Source organism: Manis pentadactyla, chromosome 4 (assembly GCF_030020395.1).
Source record: "Manis pentadactyla isolate mManPen7 chromosome 4, mManPen7.hap1, whole genome shotgun sequence".
In the NCBI taxonomy this organism is placed as follows: Eukaryota; Metazoa; Chordata; class Mammalia; order Pholidota; family Manidae; genus Manis; species Manis pentadactyla.
Window position 1 is genome coordinate 109485451 of NC_080022.1, and position 18745 is coordinate 109504195.

Genomic DNA, 18745 nt, shown 5'->3' on the forward strand with positions numbered 1-18745 from the left:
TGGTGGAGTAGGAAGGCAAGGCAGAAACCTCCTCCCACATACAAATACCAAGGAAGCAACTACAGAAAATACAACTAACCCTGAAAACGACCTGCAGACTGCAGAGCAGACCATAGGGAAGAAGAGAACATCACACAGAGAAGGGTAAAGTGGCAGAGTCACGATAAGTGGGGACCCCAGCCTGTTCCCTATCCCAACCATCAAGCAGGAGGATGAACAGATTGGGGATGGAATAAGTGTTCAGAACACTGCACACCTGGTCCTGGAGATCTGCTCTGGGAAGACAAGTCCGCATTGCTTCAGGCTTTGGTGATTAGTGGATCTGGACACCAGGGAGAGTTAGAGCATTCTGGGAGGTTGAGACTCCTGCTGCTTGTGGAGAACAGGCATGCTCTGTCAATCCCACTGAGACCCAACACAGAGACCGCAGTTTAAAAGATATACCAGCAGCAGGAAGAGTGTCAGAAGGGTGATGGTTGAATGGAGCTCGCTCCACAGGAGAGAGAGCAGGTCAGGCACTTCTCTAGCCCTCCTTTAGCCCAATAGATCAGGCACTCACAGGAGTCCCAGACACTTCATCTCCCTTGCTGGCAGCTCAGCCCCTGCACACTACCTGTCTGCCCATGCAGCCCTTTCAGCCTAGCAGTGTCAGACTTTGCTGCCTAATAGGCAAAGGATGACTTTGCTGGCTGGCAGGCAGAAGTAGGCTTTCCCAACTTTCTGGGCCCTATTTCAGCACAACTGAGTAAATTCTTGTGGGAGCCACCTCCTAGCACTCCTTCCTCCTTGTGGATAGCCCAGCCCAGTGTGCCATGCACCCATAAAACCTCTCCATTAGCCCAGCAGCACTTGCCTTCACTTCAGGGCAGACAGAATGTGGTCTGACCCACAACAATCCCAGCAGAACCTCCACTGCTTGGCTCACAAACGGCTAGCTGAGGTGAACTGTCATCTGTGGTGACTGAGGTAAACCACTGCTAGCAGAGAGACAGAAAGGCAGCCCCACCCATAGCTCACCAGCAGCAACTGGGGCTCCATTGTAAAGGAAAACCAGGCACTGGAGAGTAAAGAATCTTGAGCTTCTGGACACCACAGGATACCTTCTTCATAAAGCCATTGTTCTGCAGACCAGGAAGCATAGCAGACTTATCAATACAAAGAAACACAGGAACACTGACAAAATGAGAAAGTAGAGGAATGTGTTCCCAAAAAAAGTGCAGGATAAGACACTAGATAGATGGCTAAATGAAATGGAGATCACCAATCTTCTTGGATAAAGATTTCAAAGTAACAGTCATAAATATGCTTACTGATCTGTGGAAAAGTATGGATGATCTCAGAGAGGCCTACAACAGAGATAGAAAAGCCGAAAAAGAGCTACTCAGAGCTAAGAAATACAGTAACTGAAACGAAATATACAATGGGGGAAGTGAATAATAGATTGCTGCAAGTAGAGGAGACAATGAATGAGATGGAAATTAGAGAGCAGGAAGACAATGAAGCTGAGGAACAGTGAGAAAAACTAATCTCTAGAAACAAGAGGATGCTAAGAAAGATGTGTGACAACTCCAAACAAAACAATGTTCACATAATAGGGGTACAGAAGGAGAAAAGAGAGACAAAGAGGTAGGAAGTTTTGAAGAAATAATTGCTGAAAACCTCCCCAGTATGGAAAAGGAAAGACACCCAGGTCCTGAAAGCTCAGAGATCCCCTAACAAAAGGAACCCCCAGGAAGGCAACACCAAGACTTATAATAATTAAAATGACAAAAGATTAAGGATAAGGAGAGGGTATTGAAAACAGCCAGAGACAGAAGAAAGATTACATATAAGGAAAACCCCATCAGGCTATCAGCAGATTTCTCAGTGGAAATTTTATAGGCCAGAAGGGAATGACATGAAATACTTAATGTATTGAAACAGAAGGATCTTCATCCAAGAATCCTCTACCCAGTAAGATTATCATTCAAATTCAAAGGAGATTAAAAACTTCCCAGAAAACCAAGGCTGAAGAAATTTACAACCACTAAGCCAGGATATGTAAAAGAGACATCTGTAGATGTAAGTGTTCTTGAGCCTAAATAGTTTTCACCAGTGAAAATAAACCCACAGTAAAGGTAGTAGACCAATTACTTATCAAGCAAGTATGAAAGAGGGAGGCCATGGGAGATATTCTGGAAATAATTGTAATTTTACCCACAATTAGCAATCAATAAACTCCCAACAAACAAAAGTCCAGGACCAGATGGCTTCACAGCTGAATTCTACTAAACATTTAAAGAAGAACTAATACCCATCCTTCTTAAAGTATTCTAAAAAGTAGAAGAGGAGGGAATACCTCCAAACTCATTCTATGAGACCAGCATCACACTAATACCAAAACCAGACAAAGTCACCACAAAAAAGAAAGTTGTAGACCAATATCGCTGATGAACATAGATGCAAAAATCCTCAACAAAATATTAGCAAACCAAATTCAAAAATACATCAAACCATCATGACCAAGTGGGATTTATTCCAGGAATGCAATCATGGTAAAATATTTGTCAATCCATCAATATAATACATCACATTAACAAAAAGAAGGATAAAAACCACATGATCATCTAAATAGATGGTTTTAAAGTATTTGACAAAATTCAATATACATTCATGATAAAAATTATCAATAAAATGGGTATAGAGGGTATGTACCTTGACATAATGAAGGCCATATGTGACAAACCCACAGCTAACATCATACTCAATAGCAAAAACCTGAAAGCTTTTCCTCTAAGATCAGGAAGAAGACAAGAATGTCCACTCTCACCACTTTTATTCAGCATAGTACTATAGATCCTAGCCACGGCACTCAGACAAGATAAAGGCAACACAGATTGGAAAGGAAGAGGTAAAACTCACTGTTTGCAGATGATATGCTATTATATATAGAAAACTCTTAAAGACGCCATCAAAAAACTATTAGGACTAATAACTGGATTCAGCAAAGTTGCAGGATACAAAGTTAATACACAGAAATCTGTTGTGTTCTTATATACTAACAAAAAACTAGCAAAAAGAAAAATCAGGGAAACAATCCCATTTACAATTGCTTCAAAAAGAATAAAATACCTAGGAATAAACCTAACCAAGGAGGTGAAAGACCTGTACTCTGAAAACTGTAAGACACTCATGAGAGAAGTTAAAGAAGACACAAATCAATGGAAATCTAGCCCATGTTCCTAAACAGGAAGAATTAATATTGTCGAAATGGCCATCCTACCCAAAGCAGTTTACAGATGCAATGCAATCCCTATCAAAATACCACTGGAATTTTTCAATGAACTAGAGCAAATAATCCTCAAATTCATATCTGAACCACAAAAGGCCCTGAATAGCCACAGAAATCCTGTGATAGAAGAACAAAGCCGGGAGTATTATGCTTTCTGCTTCAAGCTATACTACAGAGCTACATTAATCAAAACAGTATGTACTGGCACAAGAACAAACCCATGGATCAATGGAACAGAATAGAGAGCCCAGATATAAACCCATGCATATGTGGTCAATTAATGTACAATAAAGGACCTGTGAATGTACGACGGGGAAAAAACAGCCACTTCAATAACTGGTGTTGGGAAAACTGGACAGCTACATGTAAGAGAATGAAACTGGATTGTTGTCAACTCCATACACAAAAGTAAACTCAAAATGGATTAAAGACCTAGATGTAAGACATGACACCATAAAACTCTTAGAAGAAAACACAGGCAAAAATTCCTTGAGCAATTTTTCCTGGACACATCTCCTCAGGCAAGGGAAACAAAATAAAAAATGAACAAGTGGTACAATATCAAACTAAAAAGCTTCTGTGCAGTAAAGGACACCATCAGCAGAAGAAAAAGGCAACCTACAGTATGGGAGAATATATTCATAAATGATTTATCCAATAAGGGGTTAACATCCAAAATATATAAAGAACTTACATGCCTCAACACCAAAAAATCCAAATAACCTGATTAAAAAATGAGTGAAGAACCTGAGCAGACATTTTTCCAAAGAAGAAATACAAGAGACACATGAAAAAATGCTGTACACCACTAATCATCAGGGAAATAGCTATCAAAAACACTAAGAGCTATCACCTGACACCTGTTAGAATGGCCACTATCCAAAAGACAAGAGATAACAGGTGTTGGCAAGGATGTGGAGAAAAGGGAACCCTCTTACACTGCTCTTACACTGTTGGTGGGAGTGTAAATTGGTGCAGCCACTGTGGAAAACAGTATGGATGTTCTTCAACTAAAATTAAAAATACTGTAAATTCCACTTTAAGGAATTCACCCAAAGAAAACAAAACCCCTGATTCAAAAAGGTATATCCACCCCTATGTTTACTGCTGCATTATTTACAGAAGCAAAGAAACAGAAGCAACCAAAATGTCCATCAATAGTTGAATGGGTGAAGAAGAGGTGGTACATACACACAATGGAATATTATTCAGCCACAGGGGAAAAAAAGAAGAAATCCTGCCATTTGCAACAACATGGATGGGCTTAGAGTATATTATGCTAAGTGAAATAAACCAAGCAGAGAAAGACAAATACTCTATGATTTCACTTATTTTTGGAATATTAAAAACAAAATTAGCAAAACAGCAGTAGACTCATATAGACACAGAGAAGTGACTGATGCTTGCCACTGGAGTACATGGGTGGGGAGGATAAGGAGGATATAAAGGGCACAAAAATTCTCAGTCATATATAAGTTGGTCACAGGGATGGTAGTAGAGCATGGAGAATGTAGCCAATGATTCTGTAATATCTTCCTATATTGACAGATAGTAACTGCACTAGTAGGGGTGAGGACTTTATAGATAAACTGTTGAACCACTGTATTGTATAATTGAAACCAATGTAACATTGTATATTTACAATACTTCAATTAAAAAATAAAAATAATGATGATTCTGGGGAAAAGAAAATGACTTGAAGACCACAGAACAGACCTTCTCCACCTGGCAAAAAAAGAGAAGACACATTGAGAAGGGTAAAGGGGTGGAGCCACAATCAACCAGAATCCAAGCCCTTCCCCTGTCCCAACCCACAAGGTCAAGAGAGGAACACACTGGAGAGGAAAAATACCCTGAGGAATCTGGCACACATGGCCCTTGGCATCTGCTCCAAGAAGATGAGTCCGTAGCATTGGGCTTTGAAGATTAGCAGGACTAGACAGGGAAAGTTGGAGCATTTTGGGAAATCAAGCCTCCACTCACAAAGGACCAACATGCTCTGTCAGTCCTTCAGAGACCTGACACAGAGGTAGCAGTTTAAAAGTTTGCTAGCCTTGGGAAGTGTGCCAGAGGGGCGGGGGTCTGAGCGAGTATTCTCCAGCAGAAAAAGGGCTGATAGATGCCAGTTTTCCAGCACACCCAGAGTCCACCTGGCCAGACACACTTACAGAGGCCACCTTTGAAGCTCTCCATCTCCTCCACTTGCTCAGCCCTGGCATTTCACTACAGATCTGCCCCATCCAACATGTCCAGCCCAGCAGTAGTAGCCATTGCAGGCAGCCACCCAGTGGGCCCCACTCACAGTGCATCACAGAACAATCAGGCATCACATTCTGAGGTATAGCACAGGGTTTGGCCATTGCAGATAGCCAGGCAGAGGATGGATGGCTGCACCCATGGCATATCCCAAAAGAGCTAGGCATTGCATTCTGAGGCATAGCAGTGGGGTTTGGCCATGGTGGGCAGCCAGGCAGAGGATGGAGCCTCCCCACAACATACCAACAGCAGCTGTGCCTCAGCCACAACAGGGGACACCCCTGGAGCACCTGGCCCTGGTGAGCAGAGGATTTTGTGCTCTGGGCACCACAGAATGCCTACTACACAAAGCCACTACTTTCAAAACCAGAAGGCATAGCTGATCTATCTAATATATAGAGACAAGGAGATCCAGACAAAATGAGAAAGAGGAATATGTTCCAAACAAGAACCAAGCACCAGAAAAGGTTCTTAATGAAATGGGGATAAGCAATCTACCTGATAACAAAATCAAAGTACTGGTCATAAAGATGCTCAATGAAGTGGATAAATGAATGGGTGATCTCAGGAAGGACTTCAGCAAAGAGATTGAAAATATAAAAAAAAAACAGTCAGGCCTGAAAAATACAGTAACTGAAATGAAAAATGCAATAGAGGTAATGAACAGCAGACTAAAGGATGTAGAAGAATGAATCAGTGAGCTGGAAGACAGAGTAGTGGAAAGTAACTGAGCTGAGGAACAGAGAGAAAAAAGAATGAGAAGATGCTAAGAGAGCACTGTGACAACTCTGTACGAAACAATACTTGTATTATAGGGATACCAGAAGTAGAAGAAAGAAAGCAGTAGAAAATCTATTTGAAGAAGTCATAGCTGAAAACTTCCCAATCCTGAGGAAGGAAACAGACATGCAGGTCCTTGAAGCTCAGAGAGCTCCTAACAAGATGAATCCAAGAGGTTTCACACAAAGATACATAGTAATAAAAATGGCAAAAGTTAAGGATAAAAAAAGATATCTTAAAGGCAGAAAGAAAAAGGCAGACAGTTACCTACAAGGGAAATCCCATAAGACTGTCAGCAAATTTTTCAGCAGAAATTTTTTAGGCCAGAAAGGAGTAGAAGGAAATATTCAAAGTGATGAAAGGAAAAAATCTACTATCACCAAAGTGGGTATAGAGGGAACATACCTTAAAATAATAAGGCCGTATATGACAAACCCACAGCCATCATACTCAGTGGGAAAAAGCTGAAAGCTTTTCTTCTGGGATCAGGAAGATGACAGGATGCCACTCTCACCACTTTTATTCAACATAGTACTGGAGGTCCTAGCCACAGCAGTCTGACAAGAAAAAGAAGTAAAGGTATCCAAATTGAGAAGGAGCAAGTAGAACTGTCACTCTTTCCAGATGACATGGTACTATATAGAGAAAACCCTAAAGACTCCACCAAAATTACTAGTAGAACTAAGAGATGCATTCAGTAAGGTTGCAGGATGCAAAATCAATGTACAGAAATCTGTTGCATTTCCACATGCTAATAACAAGGTAGAAGAGAAACCAAGGAAACAGTCTCATTTACAGTTTTATCAAAAAGAATAAAATACCTAGGAATAAACCTAACCAAGGAGGTGAAAGCTCTGTACTCTACTCTGAAAACCATAAGACACTGATAAAAGAAATTGAAGAAGATACAAATAAATAAAGAAATACACTCCATGCTCATTGGATAGAAAGAACTAATATTGTCAAAATGGGCATATTTCTCAAAGCAATCACAGGTTCAGTGCAATCGCTATCAAAATACCAATCGCATTTTTCACTGAACTAAAACAAGTAATCCTAAAATGTATAGGGAACCACAAAAGACCACAAATAGCCAAAGCAGTCTTGTGAAAGAAGAGCAAAGCTGGAGGTGTCATGCTCCCTGGTTCCAAACTATACTACAGAGATACAGTAATCAAAATAGTATGGCACCCCCTGCCCCATGAAAGAGTAACTTACAAATTGTTATTTTGAAAAAAAAATGCATTCTTCACAAAACAGAAGCATGTTTATTCCGTATTTCATTCTTTTTTTTTTGCTTGCTTTTTAAAATTCATTTTATTATCATTAATCTACAATTACATGAAGAACATTATGGTTACTAGACTCCCCCCTTCACCAAGTCCCCCCCCACAAACCCCATTACAGTCACTGTCCATCAGTGTAGTAAGATGCTGTAGACTCACGACTTGTGTTCTCTATGTTGCACACCCCTCCCTATGCCCCACCCCACATTATACACGCTAATCGTACGGCCCCCTTACTTTTTCCCTACCATTATCCCTCCCTTCCCACGCCTCCTGCCCAGTCCCTTTCCCTTTGGTAAGTGTTAGTCCATTCTTGGGTTCTGTGATTCTGCTGCTGTTTTGTGCCTTCAGTTTTTCTTTGTTCTTATACTCTACATATGAGTGAAATCATTTGGTACTTGTCTTTCTCCGCCTGGCTTATTTCACTGAGCATAATACCCTCTAGCTCCATCCATGTTGTTGCAAATGGTAGGATCTGTTTTCTTCTTATGGCTGAGTAATATTCCATTGTGTATATGTACCACATCTTCTTTATCCATTCATCTACTGATGGACACTTAGGTTGCTTCAATTTCTTGGCTATTGTAAATAGTGCTGCAATAAACATAGGGGTGCACCTGTCTTTTTCAAACTGGAGTGCTGCATTCTTAGGGTAAATTCCTAGAAGTGGAATTCCTGGGTCAAATGATATTTCTACTTTGAGTAGGAGGGTTCACCTTTCTCCACAACCTTGCCAACATTTGTTGTTTGTCTTTTGGATGGTGGCGATCCTTACTGGTGTGAGGTGATATCTCATTGTGGTTTTAATTTGCATTTCTCTGATGACAAGCGATGTGGAGCATCTTTTCATGTGTCTGTTGGCCATCTGAGTTTCTTCTTTAGAGAACTGTCTTTTCAGCTCCTCTGCCCATTTTTTAATTGGATCATTTGCTTTCTGTTTGTTGAGGTGTGTAAGCTCTTTATATATTTTGGATGTCACCCCTTTTTCAGATCTGTCATTTATGAATATATTTTCCCATACTGTAGGATACCTTTTTGCTCTATTGATGGAGTCCTTTGCTGTACAGAAGCTTTTCAGCTTGATATAGTCCCACTTGTTCATTTTTGCTTTTGTTTCCCTTGCCCGGGGAGACATGTTCATGAAGAAGTCGCTCATGTTTATCTCCAAGAGATTTTTGCCTATGTTTTTTTCTAAGAGTTTTATGGTTTCATGACTTACATTCAGGTCTTTGATCCATTTCAAATTTACTTTTGTGTATGGGGTTAGACAGTGATCCAGTTTCATTCTCTTACATGTAGCTGTCCAGTTTTGCCAGCACCATCTGTTGAGGAGACTGTCATTTCCCCATTGTATGTCCATGGCTCCTTTATCATATATTAATTGACCATAAATGTTTGGGTTAATATCTTGGGTCTCTATTCTGTTCCACTGGTCTGTGGCTCTGTTCTTGTGCCAGTACCAAATTGTCTTGATTACTGTGGCTTTGTAGTAGAGCTTGAAGTTCAGGCATGAGACCCCCCCCCCAACTTTATTCTTTCTTCTCAGGATTGCTTTGGCTATTCAGGGTCTTTGGTGTTTCCATATGAATTTTTGAACTCTTTGTTGTAGTTCGTTGAAGAATGTTGTTGGTAATTTGATAGGGATTACATCAAATCTGTATATTGCTTTGGGCAGGATGGCCATTTTGACGATATTAATTCTTCCTAGCCAAGAGCATGGGATGAGTTTCCGTTTGTTAGTGTCCTCTTTAATTTCTCTTAAGAGTGTCTTATAGTTTTCAGGGTATAGGTCTTTCACTTCCTTGGTAAGGTTTATTCCTAAGTATTTTATTCTTTTTGATGCAATTGTGAATGGAATTGTTTTCCTGATTTCTCTATTAGTTCATTGTTAGTGTATAGGAAAGCCACAGATTTCTCTGTGTGTTAATTTTGTATCCTGCAACTTTGCTGTATTCCAATATCAGTTCTAGTAGTTTTGCATTGGAGTCTTTAGGGTTTTTTATGTACAATATCATCTCATGTGCAAATAGTGACAGTTTGAATTCTTCTTTACCGATCTGGATTCCTTGTGTTTCTTTGTTTTGTCTGATTGCCATGGCCAGGACCTCCAGTTGTACGTTGAATAGAAGTGGGGAGAGTGGGCATCCCTGTCTTGTTCCCGATCTCAGAGGAAAAGCTTTCAGCTTTTCACTGTTCAGTATGAACAGGCTGTGGGTTTATCATATATGGCCTTTATTATGTTGAGGTACTTGCCCTCTATACCCATTTTGCTGAGAGTTTTTTTCACGAATGGATGTGGAATTTTGTCGAATGCTTTTTCAGCATCTATGGAGATGATCATGTGGTTTCTGTCCTTCTTTTTGTTTATGTGATGAATGATGTTGATGGATTTTCAGATGTTGTACTATCCTTGCATCCCTGGGATGAATCCCACTTGGTCATGGCGTATGATCCTTTTGATGTATTTTTGAATTCGGTTTGCTAATATTTTGTTGAGTATTTTTACATCTACGTTCATCAGGGATATTGGTCTGTAATTTTCTTTTTTGGTGGGTCTTTGCCTGGTTTTGGTATTAGGGTGATGTTGGCCTCATAGAATGAGTTTGGGAGTATTCCCTCCTCTTTTATTTTTTGGAAAACTTTAAGGAAAATGGGAATTATATCTTCTCTGTATGTCTGATAAAATTCTGAGGTAAATCCATCTGGCCCTGGGGGTTTTGTTCTTGGATAGTGTTTTGATTACTGCTTCAATTTCTAAGCTGGTAATTGGTTTGTTTAAATTTTCTGTTTCTTCCTGGGTCAGTCTTGGAAGGTTGTATTTTTCTAGGAAGTTGTCCATTTCTGCTAGGTTTCCCAGCTTGTTAGCATATAGGTTTTCATAGTAGTCTCTAATAATTCTTTGTATTTGTTGGGTCTGTCATGATGTTTCCTTTCTCATTTCTGATTCTGTTGATGTGTGTTGATTCTCTTTTTCTCTTAATAAGTTTGGCTAGAGGCTTATCTATTTTGTTTATTTTCTCAAAGAACCAGCTCTTGGTTTCATTGATTTTTTTCTATTGTTTTATTCTTCTCAATTTTATTTATTTCTTCTCTGATCTTTATTATGTCCCTCCTTCTGCTGACTTTAGGCCTCATTTGTTCTTCTTTTTCCAATTTTGATAATTGTGACATTAGACAATTCATTTGGGTTTGTCCTTCCTTCTTTAAATATCCCTGGATTGCTATATACTTTCCTCTTAAGATTGCTTTCGCTGCATCCCACAGAAGTTGGGGCTTTGTGTTGTTGTTGTTATTTATTTCCATATATTGCTGGATCTCCATTTTAATTTGGTCATTGATCCATTGACTATTTAGGAGCATGTTGTTAAGCCTCCATGTATTTGTTAGCCTTTTTGCTTTCTTTGTACAATTTATTTCTAGTTTTATACCTTTGTGGTCTGAAAAGTTGGTTGGTAGAATTTCAATGTATTTGAATTTACTGAGGCTCTTTTTGTGGCCTAGTATGTGGTCTATTCTGGGGAATGTTCCATGTGCACTTGAGAAGAATGTGTATCCTGTTGCTTTTGGGTGTAGAGTTCTATGGATGTCTATTAGGTCCATCTGTTGTAGTGTGTTGTTCAGTGCCTCTGTGTCCTTACTTATTTTCTGTCTGGTGGACCTGTCCTTTGGAGTGAATGGTGTGTCGAAGTCTCCTAAAATGAATGCATTGCAGTCTATTTCCTCCTTTAGTTCTGTTAGCATTTGTTTCACATATGCTGGTGCTCCTGTGTTGGGTGCATATATATTTATAATGGTTATATCCTCTTGTTGGACTGAGCCATTTATCATTATATAATGTCCTTCTTTATCTCTTGTTACTTTCTTTGTTTTGAAGTCTATTTTGTATGATACTAGTACTGCAACACCTGCCTTTTTATCCCTACTGTTTGCATGAAATGTCTTTTTCCATCCCTTGACTTTTAGTCTGTGCATGTCTTCAGGTTTAAGGTGAGTTCTCTTGTAAGCAGCGTATAGATGAGTCTTGTTTTTTTATCCATTCAGTGGCTCTTTGTCTTTTGATTGGTGCATTCAGTCCATTTACATTTAGGGTGGTTATCAATAGGTATGTACTTATTGCCATTTCAGGCTTTAGATTAGTGGTTACCAAAGGTTCCAAGTTACTTTTCTTACTATCTAAGAGTCTAACTTAACTCACTTAGTATGCTGTTACAAACACAATCTAAAGGTTCTCTTCTATTTCTCCTCCTTTTTCTTCCTCCTTCATTCTTTATATATTAGGTGTCAAATTCTGTACTTTTTGTCTATCCCTTCATTGACTTTGAGGATAGTTAATTTAATTTTGCATTTGCTTCATAATTAGCTGTTCTACTTTCTTTACTGTGGTTTTATTACCTCTGGTGACAGCTATTAAACCTTAGGAACACTTCCATCTATAGCAGTCCATCCAAAATAGACTGTAGAGATGGTTTGTGGGAGGTAAATTCTCTCAGCTTTTGCTTATCTGGCAGTTGTTTAATCCCTCCTTCAAATTTAAATGATGATCTTGCTGGATAAAGTAATCTTGGTTCCAGGCTCTTCTGCTTCATGGCATCAAATACATCATGGCACTCCCTTCTGGCCTGTAAGGTTTCTGCTGAGAAGTTTGATGTTAGCCTGATGGGCTTTCCTTTGTATGTGATCTTATTTCTCTCTCTTTCTGCTTTTAGCAGTCTGTCCTTATCCTTGATCTTTCCCATTTTAATTACTATATATCTTGGTGTTATCTTCCTTGTGTCCCTTGTGTTGGGAGATCTGTGGATCTCCGTGGTCTGAGAGACTATGTCCTTCCCTAGATTGGGGAAGTTTTCAGCAACTACCTCCTCAAAGACTCTTTCTATCCCTTTCTCTCTTTCTTCTTCTTCTGGTATCCCTATAATGTGAATATTGTTCCGCTTGGATTGGTCCCACAGTTCTCTCAGTATTCTTTCATTCTTAGAGATCCTTTTTTTTCTCTCTGTGCCTCAGCTTCTTTGTATTCCTCTTCTCTAGTTTCTATTTCATTTATCGTCTCCTCCACCATATCCAATCTGCTTTTAATACCCTCCATCATGTTCTTCAATGATTGGATCTCTGACCTGAATTCATTCCTTAGTTCTTGGATGTCTTTCCATACCTCCATTAGAATGTTGATGATTTTTATTTTGAATTTCTTTCAGGAAAAGTCACAAGTTCTGTATCATTTAAATCTTTCTTGGGAGTTGTATTAATAATTTTACTCTGGACAAGGTTCCTTTCGCATTTCATGTTTGTATATGGTGCCCTCTAGTGTCCAGAAGCTGTAGTCTCTGGAGCTGCTCAGCCCCTGAAGCAATGTCAGGGGTCGTTGGGGAGCAGTACTGGTGCCTGGGTGGAGGAAAGAGCTGTTTCCCGCCTCCCGGCTGCTGTGCCTGTCTCCACTGCCTGAGCCAGTGGGCCAGGCACACAGGTATAAGTTTTTGTCCCAGAGAAGCTGGATATGGATCCCTGCTTTCCACAAGCGGCTGGAATCCCAGTCTCCCCAGGATCTCTGTCTGTATTAACTTTCCAACCCGGTAGTCATGCGAGTCTCATGGAAGCACCATGAAATGTAGGTTTGTGTTCCCAGAGCAGATCTCTGGAGCTAGGTATTCAGGAGTCCCAAGCCTTCCACTCCCTCCCTGCTCTGTTTCTCTTCCTCCCATCAGTGAGCTGGGGTGCAGGAAGGGCTTGGGTCCCGCGGAGCCACAGCTCTGGTATGTTACCCCGTTCGGTAAGGTCTGCTCTTTCCTCCAGGTGTATGCAGTCTGACGCCGTCCTCTTTCCTGTTGCTTTCTCAGGATTAGTTGTGCCCACTACATTTTCTAATTGTATCCAGTTTTAGGAGGAAGCCTCTGTCTCTCCTCTCATTCCGTCATCTTTAATCCAATCCCCTATTTAATTTCTTATGGACGACTCTATTCAGCATTTCTTCAGCTGCAACTGGTCAAAGTCATTTTCATCTGCCGCCTTGAAATCTCATCCTTAGAATGTTTCAGGAAGCTATCCTGCATTATTGTAAACAATAAGGTTTTTAGAAATAAAAAATATATTGTTAAAGACAAGAAATGTTGCTAATTTAAATTGATTCTCCTCAGTGAAAAACATATAAAAATTATGTTTTATTAACAGATTGCCTATATAATTTCACTATCTCAACAGATACATTGTCTCAGCAGCTGAAGTATTCTTTGTTGGAGCCTCTGAAAATACAGTAATTCAACCTCATGGATAAACAGAATCGTTTGCTATGAACACTGCTGTTAAAGGTTATCCTGACAAAAGTTTTACATATTCTTCTGACCAAGTCAATTTATCTCCAGAAAATAAGTTCTAAGGTTCTGCAAACTTAGAAAAAAAAGTATGGTATCAGCACAAAAACAAATACATAGATCAGTGGAACAGAATAGAGAGCTCATAATAAACCCATGTATGTATGGTCAGTTAATCTATAACAAAGGAGGCAAGAATATACAATGGGGAAAAAAAATAGTCTCTTTGATAAATGGTACTGGGAAAGCTGAGCCGGTAACCTGCAAGAGAATGAAACTGGATCACTGTCTTACATCATACACACAAAAAGCTGGAAATGGATTAAAGACTTAAATGTTAAGACCTGAAACCATAAACTAAAAGAAAACATAGGAAAGTACCTCTTGAACAGCAGCATTAGTAATTTTCTCCTGGATGTGTCTCCCCAGGCAACAGAAACACAAGCAAAAATTAGCAAGCAGGACTACATCAAACTAAAAATCCTCTGCACAGCAAAGAAAACTGTTAACAAAAAGGCAACTACTTACTGTATGGGAGACTGTATTTGCAAATGATATATCTGGTAAGGGGCTAATATCCAAAATATTTGAAGATCCCATATAGCTCAACACCAAAATAAACAAATAACCCAGTTAAAAAATGGGCAGAGGACCTAAATAGACTTTTTCCAAAAGAAGAAATACAGATAGTGAAGAGGCACATGAAAAGATGCTCCACATCACTCACAATCAGGGAAGTGCAAATCAAAACCCTGAGGAGGTATCAGCTCACACCAGTCAGAGTGTCTACTATCAATGAGACAAGGAAAAACAAGTATTGGAGAGAATGTGGAGAAAGAGAAACTCTCATGCACTGCTGGTAGGTGTGTAAATTGGTATAGCTAATGCTGAAAACAGTACAGAGGGTCCTAAAAAAATAGAAATACCATACAACCCAGTAAGTGCACTTTTGGGTATTTACTTGAAGAAAAAAACCGCTAATTCAAAATGATATGGACAACCCTATGTTTATTGCCACATTATTTACAGTAGCCAAGATACTGAAGTAACCCAAGTACCCATCAATGGGTGAGTTGATGAAGAAGATGTGGTACATATACACAATGGAATATTAGTCAGACATTTAAAAAGAAGGGAATCTTGTAATTTGCAACAATGTGGATAGACCTAGAGGATATCATGCTAACTGAAATAAGTCAGACAGAGAAAGACAACATATGGTTTCACTTATTTATAGAATCTTAAAAAAAACAACAAAATAAAGCAGGAAGACTAATATATACAGAAAATATACTGGTCGTTCCCATTGCGGAGGGAGCCAGTGGGGGAAAGAGGTGAAGACGATAAAGAGGTACAAATTACAGTAATAAATAAGTCACAGGGAGGAAAAGTACAGCATAGAGAATATAGTCAATACCTGTTGTGGTGTCATTGTATGTTGACAGTAACTATAATATTGTGGTGAGCATTAATAATGTAGATAATTGTTGAATGACTGCATTGTATACCTGAAACCAATATGATACTGTATGTAAACTATAGTTCAATGAAAGAAAATAAAATTAAAATAATACCCTAGTTTCTAGAGATTCTGTTCTGCTTATTATTTTTTTATTAAAGTATCACTGACATATAATCTTACAATGGGTTCACATACACTACATAGTGGTTCAACATTCACCCATATTATCAAGTCCTCTCCCCACTTTGTGGTCCCTGTCTATCAATGTACTAAGATATTATAGAGTCATTAATTGTATTCTCTGTGCTGTGCTACTGTTATCGTGACAATATTATATTGTGATTGCAAGTTGTAGTGACCCTAAATCCCCTTCTCCCTCCCCATTCCCCCCCACTTTTGTAACCACTAGTCTCTTCTTGGTGTCTGTGAGTCTACTGCTATTCTGTTCCTTCTGTTTTGCTTTGTTTTTATTCTCCACAAATGAGTAAAATCATTTGGTATTTATCTTTCTCCATCTGGCTTATTTCACTGAACATAATACCCTCTAGGTCCATCCATGTTGTTGCAAATGGCAGGATTTATTTTCTTTTTATGGCTGAATAATATTCCATTGTGTATATGTACCGCCTCTTCTTCATCCAATCATCTGTTGATGGACACTTAGGTTGCTTCCATATCTTGGCTATTGTAAATAGTGCAGCAATAAATAGGAGTGCATATGTCTTTTCAAGTCAGGGATCTTGTTTTCTTTGGGTAAATTCCTAGAAGTGGAATTACTGGGTTATGTGGTATTTCTATATTTAGTTTTTTTAGGAATCTCCATATTGCTTTCTACAATAGTTGAACCAACTTGTATTCCCACCAGCAGTGTAGGAGGGTTCCCCTTCTCCACATCCTCCCTGGCATTTGTTGTTCCTTGTCTTTTGGATAATGGCCATTCTGACTGCAATGAGGTGATATCTCGTTATGGTTTTAATTTGCATTTCCCTAATGATTAATGACGTGAAGCATCTTTTCATGTGCCTGTTGGCCGTCCATATTTCTTCTTTAAAGAAGTGTCTGTTCAGATCCTGCACCCACTTTTTAATTGAGTTATTTGTTTTTTGAATGTTGAGGCATATGAATTCTTTATGTATTTTGGATGTTAACCCCTTATCAAATAAATCATTTAGGAATATATTCTCCCATACTGTAGGATACCTTTTTGTTCTGCTAATGGTGTCCTTTGCTGTATAGAAGCTTTTTAGTTTGATTAGTACTACTTGTTCATTTTTTACTTTGTTTCCCTTGCCCGAGGAGATGCATTCAGGAAAAAGTTGCTCATATTTATATTCAAGAGATTTTTGTCCATGTTTTCTTCTAAGAGTTTTATGGTTTCATGACTTACATTCAAGTCTTTGATCCATTTCAATTTTACTTTTGTGTATGGCATTAGACAATAATCCACTTTCATTCTCTTACATGTAGCTGTCCAGGTTTCCCAACACCAGTTGTGGAAGAGGCTGTCTTTTGTTCATTGTATATTCATGGCTCCTTTATAGTATATTAATTGACCATATATGTGTGGGTTTATATCTGGACACCGTCTTCTGTTTCATTGATCTATGGGTCTGTTCTTGTGCCTGTACCAAATTGTTTTGATTACTGTGGTTTTGTAGTAGAGCTTGAAGTTGGGGAGCATAATCCCCCCACCCCAGCTTTGTTCTTTCTCAGGATTGCTTTGACTATTCAGGGTCTTTTGTGGTTCCATATGAATTTTAGAACTATTTGTTCTAGTTCATTGAAGAATGCTGTTGCTATTTTGATAGAGATTGCATTGAATCTGTAATTGCTTTAGGCAGGATGGCCATTCTGACAATATTAATTCTTCCTATCTGTGAGCACAGGATAGATTTCCATTCATTGGTGTCTTCTTTAATTTCTCTCATGAGCATGTTACACTTTTCAGAGTAAAGGTCTTTTACCTCCTTGGTTAGCTTTATTCCTAGGTATTTTATTCCTTTTGATGCAGTTGTAAATGGAGTTATTTTCTTGATTTCTCTTTTTGCTAACTTATTGTTAGTATATAGGAATATGACAGGTTTCTGTGCATTAATTTTGTGTCCTGCAACTTTGCTGAAATAGTTATTAGTCCTAATAGTTTTTTGGTGGAGTCTTTAGGGTTTTCTATGCATAATATCTTGTCATCTGCAAATAGTGACTGTTTAAATTCCTTACCAATTTAGATGCCTTTTATCTCTTTATCTTCTCTCATTGCCGTGGCTGTGATCTTCAGTACTATGTTGAATAAAAGTGAGAGTGGGCATCCTTCTCTTGTTCATGATCTTAGAAAAAATGCTTTCAGCTTTTCACTGTGAAGTATGATGTTAGCTGTAGGTTTGTCTTATATGGTCTTTATTATGTTGAGGTATGTATCCTCTATACCCATTTTATTGAGAATTTTTATAGTGAATGGATGTTGAATTTTGTCAAATGCTTTTTCACCATCTATTTAGATAATCATTTGATTTTTATCCTTTTTGTTAATGTGATGTATGATATCAATTGATTTATGAATATTTTACTATGCTTGCATCCCTGGAATAAATCCCATTTGGTCATTATGGGTATCTTTTTTATGTGTTTTTTTTTAATTTGGTTTGCTAATATTTTGTTAAAGATTTTTGCTTCTATATTGGTCTATAACTTTCTTTTTTGTGTTGACTTTGTCTGGTCTTGGTATTAGAGTGATGCTGGCCTCATAGAATGAGTTTGGAAGTATTCCCTCCTCTTCTACTTTTTGGAATACTTTAAGAAGGTTGGGTATTAGCTCTTCTTTAAATGTTTAGTAGAATTCAGCTGTGAAGCCATCTGGTTCTAGAATTTTGTTTGTTGGGAGCTTTTTGATTACCAGTTCAATTTCATTGCTGGTAATTGGTCTGTTGATATTTTTCTGTTTCTTCCTGGGTCAGTCTTGGAAGGTTGTATTTTTCTAGGTTGTCCAATTTATTGGCAGATAATTTTCATAGTGTTGATAATAATTCTTTGTATTTCTGTAGTGTCCATTGTGATTATTCTTTCTTCATTTCTGATTTTTTTTATGTGTGTACTCTTTTTTTTTTATAAGTCTGACTAGGGGCTTATCTTTTTTGTTTATTTTTTTAAAGAACCATTTCCTGGTTTCATTGATTTTTTTTCTATTGTTTTATTCTTCTCTATTTTATTTATTTCTGCTCTGACTTTTATTTTGTCCTTCCTTCTACTGACTTTGGGCTTCACTTGTTCTTCTTTTTCTAGTTTCTTTAATTGTAAGTTTAGACTATTTAGTGTGGATTGTTCTTCATTTTTTGAGGTAAGCCTGTATTGCTATGTACTTTCCTCTTAGAACTGCCTTCACTGCATCCCA

General features: G+C 38.5%; 1 protein-coding gene across 4 annotated transcripts in view; it reads left to right on the forward strand.

The window, feature by feature from the left end:
• GPR89A (G protein-coupled receptor 89A) overlaps positions 1–18745 on the forward strand; it is a 68425-nt gene that overhangs the window by 17408 nt on the left and 32272 nt on the right. The gene's annotated exons all lie outside the window — the stretch shown is intronic.